This window comes from Eptesicus fuscus, chromosome 9, assembly GCF_027574615.1.
Source record: "Eptesicus fuscus isolate TK198812 chromosome 9, DD_ASM_mEF_20220401, whole genome shotgun sequence".
Classification (NCBI taxonomy): domain Eukaryota; kingdom Metazoa; phylum Chordata; class Mammalia; order Chiroptera; family Vespertilionidae; genus Eptesicus; species Eptesicus fuscus.
In genome coordinates this window covers 95,478,767-95,491,461 of record NC_072481.1, presented here as the reverse complement: position 1 = coordinate 95,491,461, position 12,695 = coordinate 95,478,767, and the positions used below count along the sequence as shown (strand labels likewise).

The window sequence follows — 12,695 nt, the reverse complement described above, 5'->3', positions numbered from 1 at the left end:
TCTTGACTGCTATTGGCAAGTAAATGGGATGAATTTACCCCAAGACAATCAGCTGTAAGGATTGATTATGACCATTGACCACCATGGAGGATCAGCTATGCAGGGACTCTCCCCACAGAGCAAAACTTACTCCAGCAAGGCTCTGGTGCCTCCTGAGTTGGTCTCTTGAGTGTGTTGCCTATAGAGGTGGTTTGGTGGTACTTGGACATGGTCTGAAGCTGCACACTAGGTACACTGGCTCTGGGGACTCCAAGGTCAGCCACCACCTGTGTTCTGCCTGAGGCCACCTGGCATGAGCTCCAAAGCAATCTGCAGATGGCTGCTACTTGTTCTGGTCTTAGAGATGCCCAGGTGAGGCCAATATGTGAAACAAGGCAGGCTGTCACTAGTGCTGAGCCTAGAGCCACTTAGTGAGAGATATGGAGCACACCAAGACCAGATGCTGCTTATTTGAGGGATTTTGGGAAAGTCTGAAGCAGGCATCCTCAAACTACGGCCCGCAGGCCACATGCGGGTGTTTTTGCCGTTTTGTTTTTTTACTTCAAAATAAGATATGTGCAGTGTGCATAGGAATTTGTTCATAGTTTTTTTTTAAACTATAGTCCGGCCCTCCAACGGTCTGAGGGACAGTGAACTGGCTCCCTGTTTAAAAAGTTTGAGGACCCCTGGTGAAGCATGAACAGGACAGGCCATTCCTATCCAGCCAGTGTTGCTCAGTGGTTGAGCATCAACCTATGAACCAGGAGATAATGGTTTGGTTCCCGGTCAGGGCACATGCCTGGCTTGTGGGCTTAATCCACAGTGGGGAGCATGCATGAGGCAGCTGATCAATGAGTCTCTCCCATCATTGATATTTCTATCTCTCTCTCCCTCTCCTTTCCTCTCTGAAATTAAAAAGAAAGAGAAAAAGAAAAAGAAAAAGACAATCCATTTCTATAGATAAGCCCCTAGAAACAGCTTGGGTGGGCCTGAAAAGGACTAGGGCGGGGTCTCAGGGAATCACCAGGATGGGACCAATCATGGGAGCCAGGTTGAAGGAGAATCAGATATGGTGCCCTTCTACTGGCTTTGTGGGGAAAGGGCTCATCAAAGGAACAATGACTTCTGCCAATACTTCTGTCTGGGAGAAAGCTGACACCCCTCCATCCCTCCACCGCCCCAAGTGCTTTCCTTGAAGTCAGACAATTCAGTTCCTCCCTGTATGTCCTTTGTTCCTTTCAAGTTGCTGACCCAGTGCTGGAGCTCAAAGGGAGTGAGTTGAGTAAGTGTCTGTGTGTGGACCCTTTAAGAGGAACAGCCCAGGACTGGAGCAGTCCTTAGTCTCACTGAGCCACAATACCTGTTGGTTTTTGGAGATTTCTCTTCCTAGCACTGGAACTCCTGGCTGGGGGACCTGGTGTGGGGCTAGGACCCATCACTCCTCAGGGAGGACCTCCACAGCCAAGATATATACCACATGTGGTGTTGGGCCATCCTGTTCCATGTTTCTACCCCTCTTACCAGTCTCCATGTGACTTCTTTAAATCCCTAGTTGTAGGTCTTTCATTCAGCTAGATTTCAGGCAGTTTTGAATGATGGTTGTTCTGTAGTTCAGTTGTAATTTCGATGTGGTTGTGAGAGGATTCAGATACTGCCTTTACCTTTGCTGCCATCAATTGACCAAAAGTCTATTTTATTTTTTAATTGAATTTATTAGGGTTACATTGATTAACTATATAGATTTCAATTCTGTAATACATTATCTGTATATTGTATTGTATGTTAACCACCCATAGTCTAGTCTCCTTCCATCACCATTTATCCGCCCGTCCCCCACCTTACCCTCTTCAACCTGCTCCAACCCCCATTCCTCTGGTAATTACCATACTGATGTCTGTGTCTATGAGTTTGGGTTGTTTTTTTGTGTTTGTTTGTTTTTGTTTTTTTGCTGAATGCCTTCATCTATTTCACCCAGCACCTTTCCCCCATACCTGACAGCTGTCAGTCTGTTCTCTGTATCTGAGTCTGTTTCTTAATCATCATTCCAATATCTCAGCTCAATCATCTTAAAGCTTCTTGATTACCCATCTTTTATATACCCACAACAGTGTTTCATGTTTCTTAGGTAGCATTTTTATATCAATTTTTCTCTATTTTTGTCCTTTATACTCTGTTATCTCCCTGGAAAGAATTTTGATTGAATTTAATAAAACCAAATTACAGTACACAATAACTGTTTTATGTCAGGCTCTTTGAATTAAGACCATTCTTTTTCATGTTCACTGTTGAAATTAGAAAAATAAAACAGTTCTATGTTTAATTTAAAACTATCCAGTAGTCTCTATGAACACAAGTGAGTAGAAAGAGACCCACAGTTGAAAACTCTCACCCTGTGCAATCTCACATTGAGGCAACACATCTGAGACATCTGTGTATTTAATTCCCTTTTTATTCATGTCCTTTCTGTTTGTGGAATATACTAATATATACTGTAGTCACATCCACCACCCTGGTTCTGAGACATCTGGAAGAGGTTTTGATGATACTGAAGCTCTTACTATTGCACTATGCCAATACCTTGACAGAAAAATAATTTTATAAAGCAAGGAGGTTAGAGAGCAGTTAGGGCTCTAGTCTACATAGCTATGTTCTGATACAGCAAAAAAATATGGACTTGCAGGATTTTTCTCTGTAGACTCTCCTCTGAGAAGACACATTCACAGCCAGATGAATGAGAGGTGATTAAATTACAGGAAACTTCTCTGGTTTAATGTGCCTGCCCTCTCCACACATTCCATACCATGTTTTACTGCTCTGTGTCTTACCACTCTACTACCTGTGCCCCCTTACTTTGACCATGTGTGAGCACATCAGGCCAAGCCAAGACCTCTCTAGGTAAACTTAAGTGGTAATCAAAGAGTTCTAGAGGCATGAATGACTTATAAAGCAAAGTCATTCTTCAAAGCTTCAATTAAGTTTTTATCTTAATTGTGATGTAGATAAAGATGGACACTTTTACTAGGAAACACATTAGGTCACTGTGTATTGATGAGTAAATATGTACTACATCTGGTGTCTTTTCTCTTCAAATTACTCAGAAAAAAAATTGCCTGTAAGGTATTATGGAAAAAGACCAGCTCACAGTTAAAAATCTGTGTTCTTCAATCTATCTCTCAGCTGTGTACATCCCATGAACTCCTACCAGTCACTTAAACTCCAGAGACATAGTGTCTATACCTGCTTAGTATGGATAATGTGTGCCTGGTCTACCTCATGAGTCCCTGTGAAGATGGCATAAGAAAAGTCATCTTAACTACATAATTCTGTCCAAATATTCTTATTGAAAATTATAATCAGTTCCCCTCCCCAGTGTTCTCATCCCAGGTCTTATATATTTTATAAGAATTTACCAAGAACCTACAATGTGCCAGAAATTCACTTGCCCATCATTGCCAAGAATTAGCTCCAGTTTTTTTTTTTCTTCAGAAAATACTTGTGCATCTACCTAATGTCAAGAGCTCTGGTAGTCATGAAGGAGTCAAGGATGGTTCCAATGCAGTCCGTCAAGTAGAGGAGACAGTCACTGTCATCATGACCATTGTGACTCAGTTGACTTTCAGGGGCATATTGGGGACATTCTTGCCATATCTGGTGAGACCAATGTGTGGACGGAAGAGCTGATCAGGGATGATTTGTAAAGAACATAGTGCTTAAATTGACTTAAAAATGAGTAGAATATACAAGTAAAGAAGAGGGAGAAATGCATAGGAAAAGGGAAAACAGGTTTAAAGATGCCTGAAAATTAGGGAGCATAGTGGGAAAGTCTAAGAGTGCCTAGGACTAAGCCTTGAGCATACCTGCATTTAATGGTCATGTAAAAGGTATGAGGTTTGCAGAAGAAATAGAGAAAAAGCAGGAGAGGTGGGTGAAGTGAGGGTAGAAAATATATAAAAACAACCAGAATAATGGTGGCACAGAAGCCAAAAGAAGAGCAAGTTTAATGAAGGAGGTTTTTTTAACAGCATGGAAAGCTCAAGAAAGTAAGAAAACAATTGAGTAGCTCTAAGTGAATCATTCCTAAGTGGGCTTATTTAATCAGAATGTTTTTATTTTAACTTTCAATGGAGATTAGAATTTAAAGATAGATTTCATTGAAGATTAGGGCAGAATATTTTGGAAAATGGTAGATTATGAGAAATGATATGCTTTTGTAAGACTCTTAGATGGGTTGGTTGGTAAAACTAGGAGACAGACTCAATAAAGTGAGATGGTGGAAAGACACAGAATCCAACTTACCAACCTCAAAATACAGTGTAGAGTTGCCCCATCCCAGGGTCTTGTAGGTCTTTGGGCATATAAAAAGATTAGTCATGGGCCTGATATTGCAAGTTAAATGTAAGTAAATTATGTATTTTAAAAAGTTTCTTTGTTGTCAAATGTTACTGTCTATTAGACCTGAAGGCTAAAGGAAATTAACTGCCTGCACAATTTCTAATTAAAGACTTTGCTTGTCATTCACTTTGCTCAGGCTATATTATACATTGTTTCTAGACAGTGTGTTGCTGTAAGATTCATTATTTGTGGTTAAGACAGGTGTGAGAGAAGATACTGACTATGGCTAAATGTGTACCAATTTTAATTATATGCATATTATTTTTATTATATGGTTAAGGTATAATTAAATCATACACCTGGAATGGACAGAATTTGCAAATCTCTCTCTCTCAAACTGTGTGTGTGTGTGTATCTGTGCATGCGCATGCACACACGCGTGCATGCTGTGAGTTCAACTTAATGAGTTATTCAGACAGAGCAGATCACCTGAGCCAGGAAGAGCTCTATTGCTCAGTGGGGCTCATGTGAAAGGGAAAATAAGCACACTGTAAGCTTTTTTTTTTTTTTTTTTTTCAGAAGAGAAAAAAAAAATGGGTGTGAAGTTGAGTTCTCATCTCAGACACAGGAAAAGGACCCAATTTGGAAAATCAGAATGTACCCTTTAATGAAGTAAGAAATTCAGGTAGACCAGTTCCCTGGTGCCTGGGAAACAAGCTAGCACTAAAAAATGCTAGGAGAGATGAAATTGGGAAGGGGGCATTAAAATTGATATTTTAAACGTAAGAGTAGAAAGAAAATTTTAAACATAAGAGTTGGAGATTTTTTTGGAGCTCCAGTACCCTTTTATTAAAAAAAAAAAAAAAAAAAAAAAAAAATTGAGCCCTAGCCAGTTTGGCTCAGTAGAGCATGGACCTGTGGATTAAAGGGTCCTGGGTCTGATTCCAGTCAAGGACATGTACCTCAGTTGCAAGCTTGATCCCCGGCCCTGGTCAGGGTGCAAGTGGGAGGCAACCAATCGATGTCTTTCTCACATCGATGTTTCTCTCTATGTCTCTCCCTTCCTCTCTCTCTAAAAAATCAATGGGAAAATATCCTTGGGTGAGGATTAACCCAAACAAAACAAAACAAAACCAAAACAAAACAAAAAAACAAAACAAAACAAACCCATTCCTTAAAAAACAAAAACAACATTTGATTTGTTTAAATCAGAAGATTTGGACATGCTTTTTATGTATTTTGCTTTTTTTCTTCCATCTTATACTTTAATATTTTATTTCCATCTTATTTTAATATTTTAAAATATAAAATATTACATGTTATTTATGGAATGCCAGACTAATTCAGACTTAAGAAAAATATTTAGGTCCATGAGTGGAGCCAGGGTAAGGGTGGAACTGTAGGTGTCTTGAGGTGAGCTGAAAAATCAGCAGAAAAATTTGGGTTTGCTGATCACCACCCCTTTTACTTGTGGCTTTTTACTCTCTGAAGAGCACTTTCCTAATGAAATACTATTTTTTTTTGCTCTATAATGAGTTTGCAAAACAGAATAAAACTTAATATTCTATATGTTGTCATGCTTCTTGCAAGCCATTTGGGTGCCATTTACATAATGGGACCCAGAAGAACAAAAACCTCGAAGGATAAATAGCTTTCCTACCTCTCAGACCACTCCCAGGGCTCTGTGGGGAAAGGACCAGAGTCCTTCAGAGATCACAATATATTCTTCTGCCACTTTTTATGTTTCATAAAATAGTGGAAACTATTGACAAGATAGCAAGTGGGTCAATGTTCTACTAGAATTACTTCACCCACTTGCCATGTCTTAGTATACATCTCTTCTGTTTTTAAGGAGATGGTCATGTTGGGTTATTTTGTAAGAATAAAGGCATAAATGATCAGTGTGTAGGAATAATCCTTCAGCTTTTTCTAAATAAAACAATGCTAGAAATAGTTTACAATCATAATAAAAGAACAAGGAAGGATGAAGACACTGAACAAATAAACTTATTTGTAGATAAGAGTAATTTGGTAAATATTGAGCAACTTCTCTTGAACATTTTCAGTAACACATTTTTGTAACTTAATGGGCAGAAGACCATTATGTGGTTATAGAATTACTTTCAGGGCATCTAGCTGGACTTTTTTAAATGCATGATCATGAAGCAAAATTTCACAGTGATGAGGCTATTTAAATGTGATCAGTTGCTTTAAAGGCACAAATCCTAATGGAAAATGTTCAGGCATTTAATAAGTATTTTCAGTTCTAATTTTCCTCATAGGAAGGTCAAGGAAAAGCAGATATTTTAAGCTATTTAAAGAATCCATTAAGGTGGATGATTTGTTGGGGGATGGGAGAATCAGCAAATAGAGGAGTATTTTAAAGATAGAATTACAAAAATTTCGAATATTTACAAGGAATATCCTACCAATGTTCTATGACACAGAATGATGCTGCAGACTTATATGAGCCCCTGTTAATTTTTACCTTTCCCTCCTTTCCTTAAATCCAACAGCAACTACCTGGAGTTGGGATCAAGTTAGATTCAGAACTAGAGATAGTCACTGGCAGATTTCATCTTAAACCCAAGGGTTAGAAGTAAAGCTTAGTAAACTCTCATTCAGTAAATGTCAGACTCTCAGGAGCACTGGCTTTGTCTGTTTGCTGTCACACAGATGTCAATTACAGCCTATCTTCTCTTCTATAGAAGGCAGTTTCCCCTACTGCATTCTTAATAACTAGTGTAAAATTAATAGATGCAGGAACAGAGTTTTAGAAAATCCAACATTTACTTACGATAAAAAGTCTAAGCAAAGTGGGGATAGACAAAACATACCTCAACATAATAAAGAACATATATGCAATAAATCTATAGCAAACATACTCAATAGTGAAAAGCTGAAAACTTTTTTTAGAGCTGAGGAAGAGACAAGGATGTTCACTTTCACCACTTAATTTAACATAAGAGTAGAAGTTCTAGTCACAGCAATCAGTCAAGAAAAATAAATAAATGGCATCCAAATTGAAAAGAAAGAATTAAAACTGTCACTATTTGCAGGTGACATGATACGACATATAGAAAACCCTAAGTATTTCACCAACTATTAGAATTAGTATATGAATTCACTAAAATAGCAGGATGCAAAATTAATATTTAGAAGTTGGTTGCATTTTCATACACCAATAATGAACTATCAGAAAAAGAAATTAAGAAAACAATTCCATTTACAATTTCATAAAAAAGAATAAAATACCTATGAATGAATTTAACCAAGGGCCAGAAGATCAGTACTCAGAAAACTAAAAGACATTGAAGAAAAAGATTAAAGTAGAGGCAAAGAAATGAAAGGACACATCATTGGGCTGATGGACAGGAAGAAATAACCTCATTAAAATACTCATATTGCCAAAAGCAATCTATAGATTCAATGAAATATTTATAAAAATACTAATGGCATTCTTTATAAAACTACTAGAAGCCTGGTGCATGAAATTCGTGCATGGAGGGGTGCGGTCCCTCAGCCCAGCCTGCACCCTCTCCAATCCAGGACCCCTCAGGGTATGTCCTACTGCTGGTTTAGGCCCCATCCCACAGGATCCCATGGGGTCCACTGCCCTTGTGGAGCGGGCCCAAGCCATCAGTACAATATCCCCTGAGGGCTCCCGGACCATGAAGGGGGGGCAGGCCACGCTGAGAGACACCCACCCTCCAGGTTCTGGGTGCCTGTGGCTGGCCAGAGGAAGGAAAGCCTGAGTTCTGGTTGCCTGTGGCAGGTCGGAGGAGGGAAGCCTGGGGATCTTATGGGATTGGGCCTAAACCAGCAGTCAGACATCCCTCTCGCAATCTGGAACTGCTGGCTCCTAACCGCTCACTTGCCTGCCTGCCTGATCACCCCTAACCACCTCTGCCTCAGCTCCTGAACCCAGGATCCAGGCTTCCCTCCTCTGGCCAGCCACAGGCACCCGGGACCCAGGCTTCCCTCCCTCTGGCTGGCTGCAGGCACCCAGAACCTGGGCTGGCTTTGCCCAGGCTGGCTGCAGGCACCTGGGACCCCTGATTGCCCCTAACTGCTCCCCTGCTGTCCTGATTGCCCCTAACTGCTCCCCTGCCTGCCTGATCACACCTAACTGCCTCTGCCTCAGCCCCTGCACCCAGGACCCAGGCTTCCCTCCTCCGGCCAGCCACAGGCACCCAGAACCTGGAGGGTGGGTGTCTCTCAGCGTGGCCTGCCCCCCCCTTCATGGTCCGGGAGCCCTCAGGGGATATTGTACTGATGGCTTGGGCCCGCTCCACAAGGGCAGTGGACCTAAACCACAGTCTGGCCTCCCTCTGCGGGAAGTGACCAGGCTGATCAGGGGAAGGCGCTGCCCCCATCACCCTGCCACTGCTGCTGCCTCTGGCCTCCCTCTGCAGGAGGCGACTGAGTGATCAGGGGAAGGTGTGCTCCCATCACCCCAGCCACTGCTGCTGCCTCTGGCCTCCCTCTGCGGGAAGTGACTGGGCTGATCAGGGGAAGGTGCTGCCCCCGTCACTCCTCTGCTGCTGCCACTGCCAGCCTCCTTGGTGACCTGCCCTTGGCCCTCGCAGCTGCTGCAGAGGTGGCCTGCCTCACAGCCTGCCTCATGGCAGTGGCCTGCCCTCGGCCCTCCTAGCCGCCATGGCTGCCTGCCTTGGGCCCTTGCAGCCACTGCAGCTTTGTCCGGAAGAACATCTAGAAGACATCCGGTCCAATTAGCATATTACCCTTTTATTAGTATAGATAACAAATAATCCTAAATTTTATATTTCATAAAGACCCTGAATAGCCAAAGAAATCTTGAGAAATAAGAACAAAGTTAGAGGTAATATGCTACCTGATATCAAACTATTTTTTTAAAGGAATGTCCAGATTGAAATTAAAAAAAAAAAATTATTGATTTTTAGAGAAGGAGGAAGGGAGAGTGAGTGTGAGAGAGAAACATGGATGTGAAAGTGAAATATCAATCAGCCACCTCCTACACACTCAGGGATTAAGCCCACAACCTGGGAATGTACCCTGACTGGGAATCAAAGGGCAACCTTTTGGTACACGGGGTGATTCCCAACCTACTGAGCTACACTGACCAGGGCTCAAACTATACTTTAAGGCTATACAAATTAAAACAGCATGGCACTGGCATAAAAACATGCATATAGATTAATAGAAAAGAATAGAGAGTCCAGAAATAAAACCACACCTATGTGGTCAATTAATCTATGTCACAGGAAACAAGAATATACAATGGGATAAAGACAGTCTCTTCAATAGATGGTGTTAGAAAAACTGGAGAGATACATGCAAAAAAATTAAATTCTATCACTTCCTTACACCATATACAAAAATAAACTCAAAATGTATTAGAGACTTAAATGTAAGAACTGAAACCATAAAACTTTACAAGAAAATATAGGTAATAAGGTCTTTGACATCACTCTTAGCAAAATTTTTTATATGTCTTGTAGGGCAAAGACAACAAAAGAAGAAATAAACGAATAGAAGACCAACTAAAGATTTTGGCACTGCAAAAGAAACCATAGACAAAACAAAAGGGCAGCTAATTGAATGGTGAAGATATTTGCAAATGATATATATGATAAGGGATTAATATCCAAAATAAATAAAGAACTCATACAGCTCAAATTTGAAAAAACAAATAATCCAATTAAAAATTGGGCAGAGGAGCTGAAGAGAAATTTTTCCAAAGAGGACATACATATGGTCAGTAGATACATTAAAAGATGTTCAATATCACTAATTATCAGGGAAATGCAAATTAAAACCACAATGTGATATAACCTTACACCTGTTAGAATGGCTACCTGGTTTTGGAATTAGGATAAGGCTGCCCTCATAAAAAGTTTTCCTTTTTCTTGGATTTTTTAAAATAGTTTGAGGATTATAGGTGTTAGTTCTTCTTTGAATGTTTGGTAAAACTCCTTTGTGAAGCCATCCTGACCAGGACTTTTTTTTTTTTTTGTTTTTTTTTGTTTACTGCTTCTATTTCATCAGTTGTTATTGGCCTATTCAGGTTTTCTGATTCTTTGTGATTCAGTTTTGGGAGATTGTGTTTTTTTTAGGAATTTGTCTATTTCCTCCACATTGTCCAGCTTGCTGCTTTTGGGTAAGATGCTCAATGTCACTAATCTAATCATCAGTGAAATGCAAATTAAAACCACAATGCCATACCACCTCACATCTGTCAGAATGGCTATCATCAACAAACAAGTGCACTATTGGTAGGAGTGCAGATTGGTAGGAGTGCAGATTGATGCAGGCACTATGAAAGTTCATCAAAAGGTTGATGAACCTTGGGGCTTCAGCTGGGCTGAATCATATTACCTGCTGCTGGAATAGCTCAAAGCATTTCCCCAAACCTGAAGATCACCATATATTATTGCCTGCTGCCAGACAGCTGAGGGCAGTTCCTCCAACGTGATAATCTTACTGTTTACCAAACCATACCTTTGATATGTATATCTGCTTTGCTACCGGGCTATATATATATATATATATATATATATATATATATATGGAAGCCTAAGTGACCATCGCAACCAAAACAACTGAATGGACAACCAAACAGGCTGTGTGGGGCAACCAGGCCGGCAGGGGGGTTAGTGAGGGTGACCAAACAACTGAGCAGCAGGCTGCAGGGGGGGACCAGGCTAGCAGGGGTGTTAGTGAGGGACAACCAAATGACTGAACAAGCAGGTTGCATGGGGCAACCAGGCTGGCAGGTGGGTTAGTGAGGGCTGACCAAACAACTGAGCAGCAGGCTGCAGGGGGGGACCAGGCTGGCAGGGGTGTTAGTGAGGGACAACCAAACAATTGAACAAGCAGGTTGTGTGGCATGACCAGGTTGGCAGGGGAGGCAGTGAGGGGTGACCAAACGACTGAACAGCAGGTTGCGTGGGGTGACCAGGCTGGCAGGGTGGGGGCAGCAGTGAGGGGCAGCCAGGCTGGTGTGGGGGACAGCTGGGGATGTCCAGGCTGGCAGGGGGGAAGTAAGGAGTGACCAGGCTGGTGGGGGTGGGGGAGTTAGGGGTGACCAGGCCAGCATTGAGGGGGCAGTTGGGTGTGACCAGGCCGGCAGGGAGGGGCAGGTAGGGGCAATCAGGCAGACAGGCAGGTGAGAAGTTAGGAGCCTATGATCTCAGATTGTGAGAGGGATGTTCAACTGCCAGTTTAGGCCCGATCCCCAGGGATCGGGCCTAAACTGGCAGTCAGACATCCCCCTAGGGGTCCCGGGTTGGAGAGGGTGCAGGCTTGGCTGAGGGGACTGCTCCCATGCATGGATTTCGTGCACTGAGCCTGTAGTGAATTAATAAAAAGCTAGGGGTCCAGATATTCAGAGAACTTAGCTACTAAAGTTAAGCCTTCCCTGGCTCCCCTGAAAAATACGTTCCAAATTTATATTTCATATCTAGCCTCTTTATTAATTTACTCAGAGCCCCTTCTCCTGATTCCTTGAACCCTTGCAGATGCTGAGAAAGACCCCAGCATTAATGGCACCCAAGACAGGGACGTCTGGATAAGAAGATTTCTCCTGAGCGAAGAAAAGAAGTTAATCACCAGTAAAAGTGAAGAGATTCACTGTGAGTAAAGCCCATACCAAGCTTTGGATTTCACAAACCAGAGTGGGCAAGAAAGTCTTTTTTTTTTTAAGTCAGACTATTATGGGAAAGAATTAGGTTTAAAGGCAAAAATATCATTGTAAATTTTTAGCTTCTATACTAAAGGATAAAGAAATATAATGTCAAAAGGTACTCTTTTAAATCAGGCTCAAGAAAAACATGTGCCATTGTCATCTTTAAGTATATGGGGTCTTGTTCAAATTTCAAAATGCCTAATTCATATTGGGGATCAAAAGTCTGTAATACCTATGGCTCTGCCGGATCCTCTGCATCTGGTGTTGAGAGCAGCTAGAGAGGGTGGAGCTGTTAATCCTCTCGCAGAGGAATTCTCTAATGCTTTGTTTAAAAATTACCAAAAATTAGCATAGGACACATTGTGACAGGAAGATTTTAGCAAAAATAACTTTAAAAGCTAGTCAATGCTATGGAGAACAGAATAGAAAAAGATTCAGAAAAAAACAACAACTTTGATACACTTAGTCTTTTTGATCTGTCATTTTCTATTAAGCATGCCTTTAATTTAATAAGAAAAGAAGCACAGCCAAATCATTTTACTGAATTTCCCTAGAGGAAACAGGATGTAGAGGAAGGGAGACACGTGGTGATCCTGTAGAATGGATACCCATTCCCAAGAGTGCTATTTTTAAAAGTCTCATTTTTGCCATGTTTTCTCTCGGTCTGTCATTTAAAAATTTTGCAAAATTTAGGAATGCGTCAGGGATTTCTGTA

General features: G+C 41.3%; 1 long non-coding RNA gene across 2 annotated transcripts; it reads left to right on the top strand.

Annotated features, from left to right (window-relative positions):
- The first annotated feature begins 3,694 nt into the window (after positions 1-3,694).
- LOC114229259 (uncharacterized) lies at positions 3,695-11,921 on the top strand. Of its 2 annotated transcripts, none has more exons than XR_003615345.2 (5): positions 3,695-4,019; positions 4,891-4,983; positions 9,795-9,897; positions 10,410-10,453; positions 11,814-11,921. It is a non-coding gene; the product is annotated as an uncharacterized LOC114229259 (long non-coding RNA). The 2 variants fall into 2 exon arrangements; XR_003615344.2 differs by having other exon boundaries at positions 4,891-4,996.
- Positions 11,922-12,695: the final 774 nt, after the last annotated feature.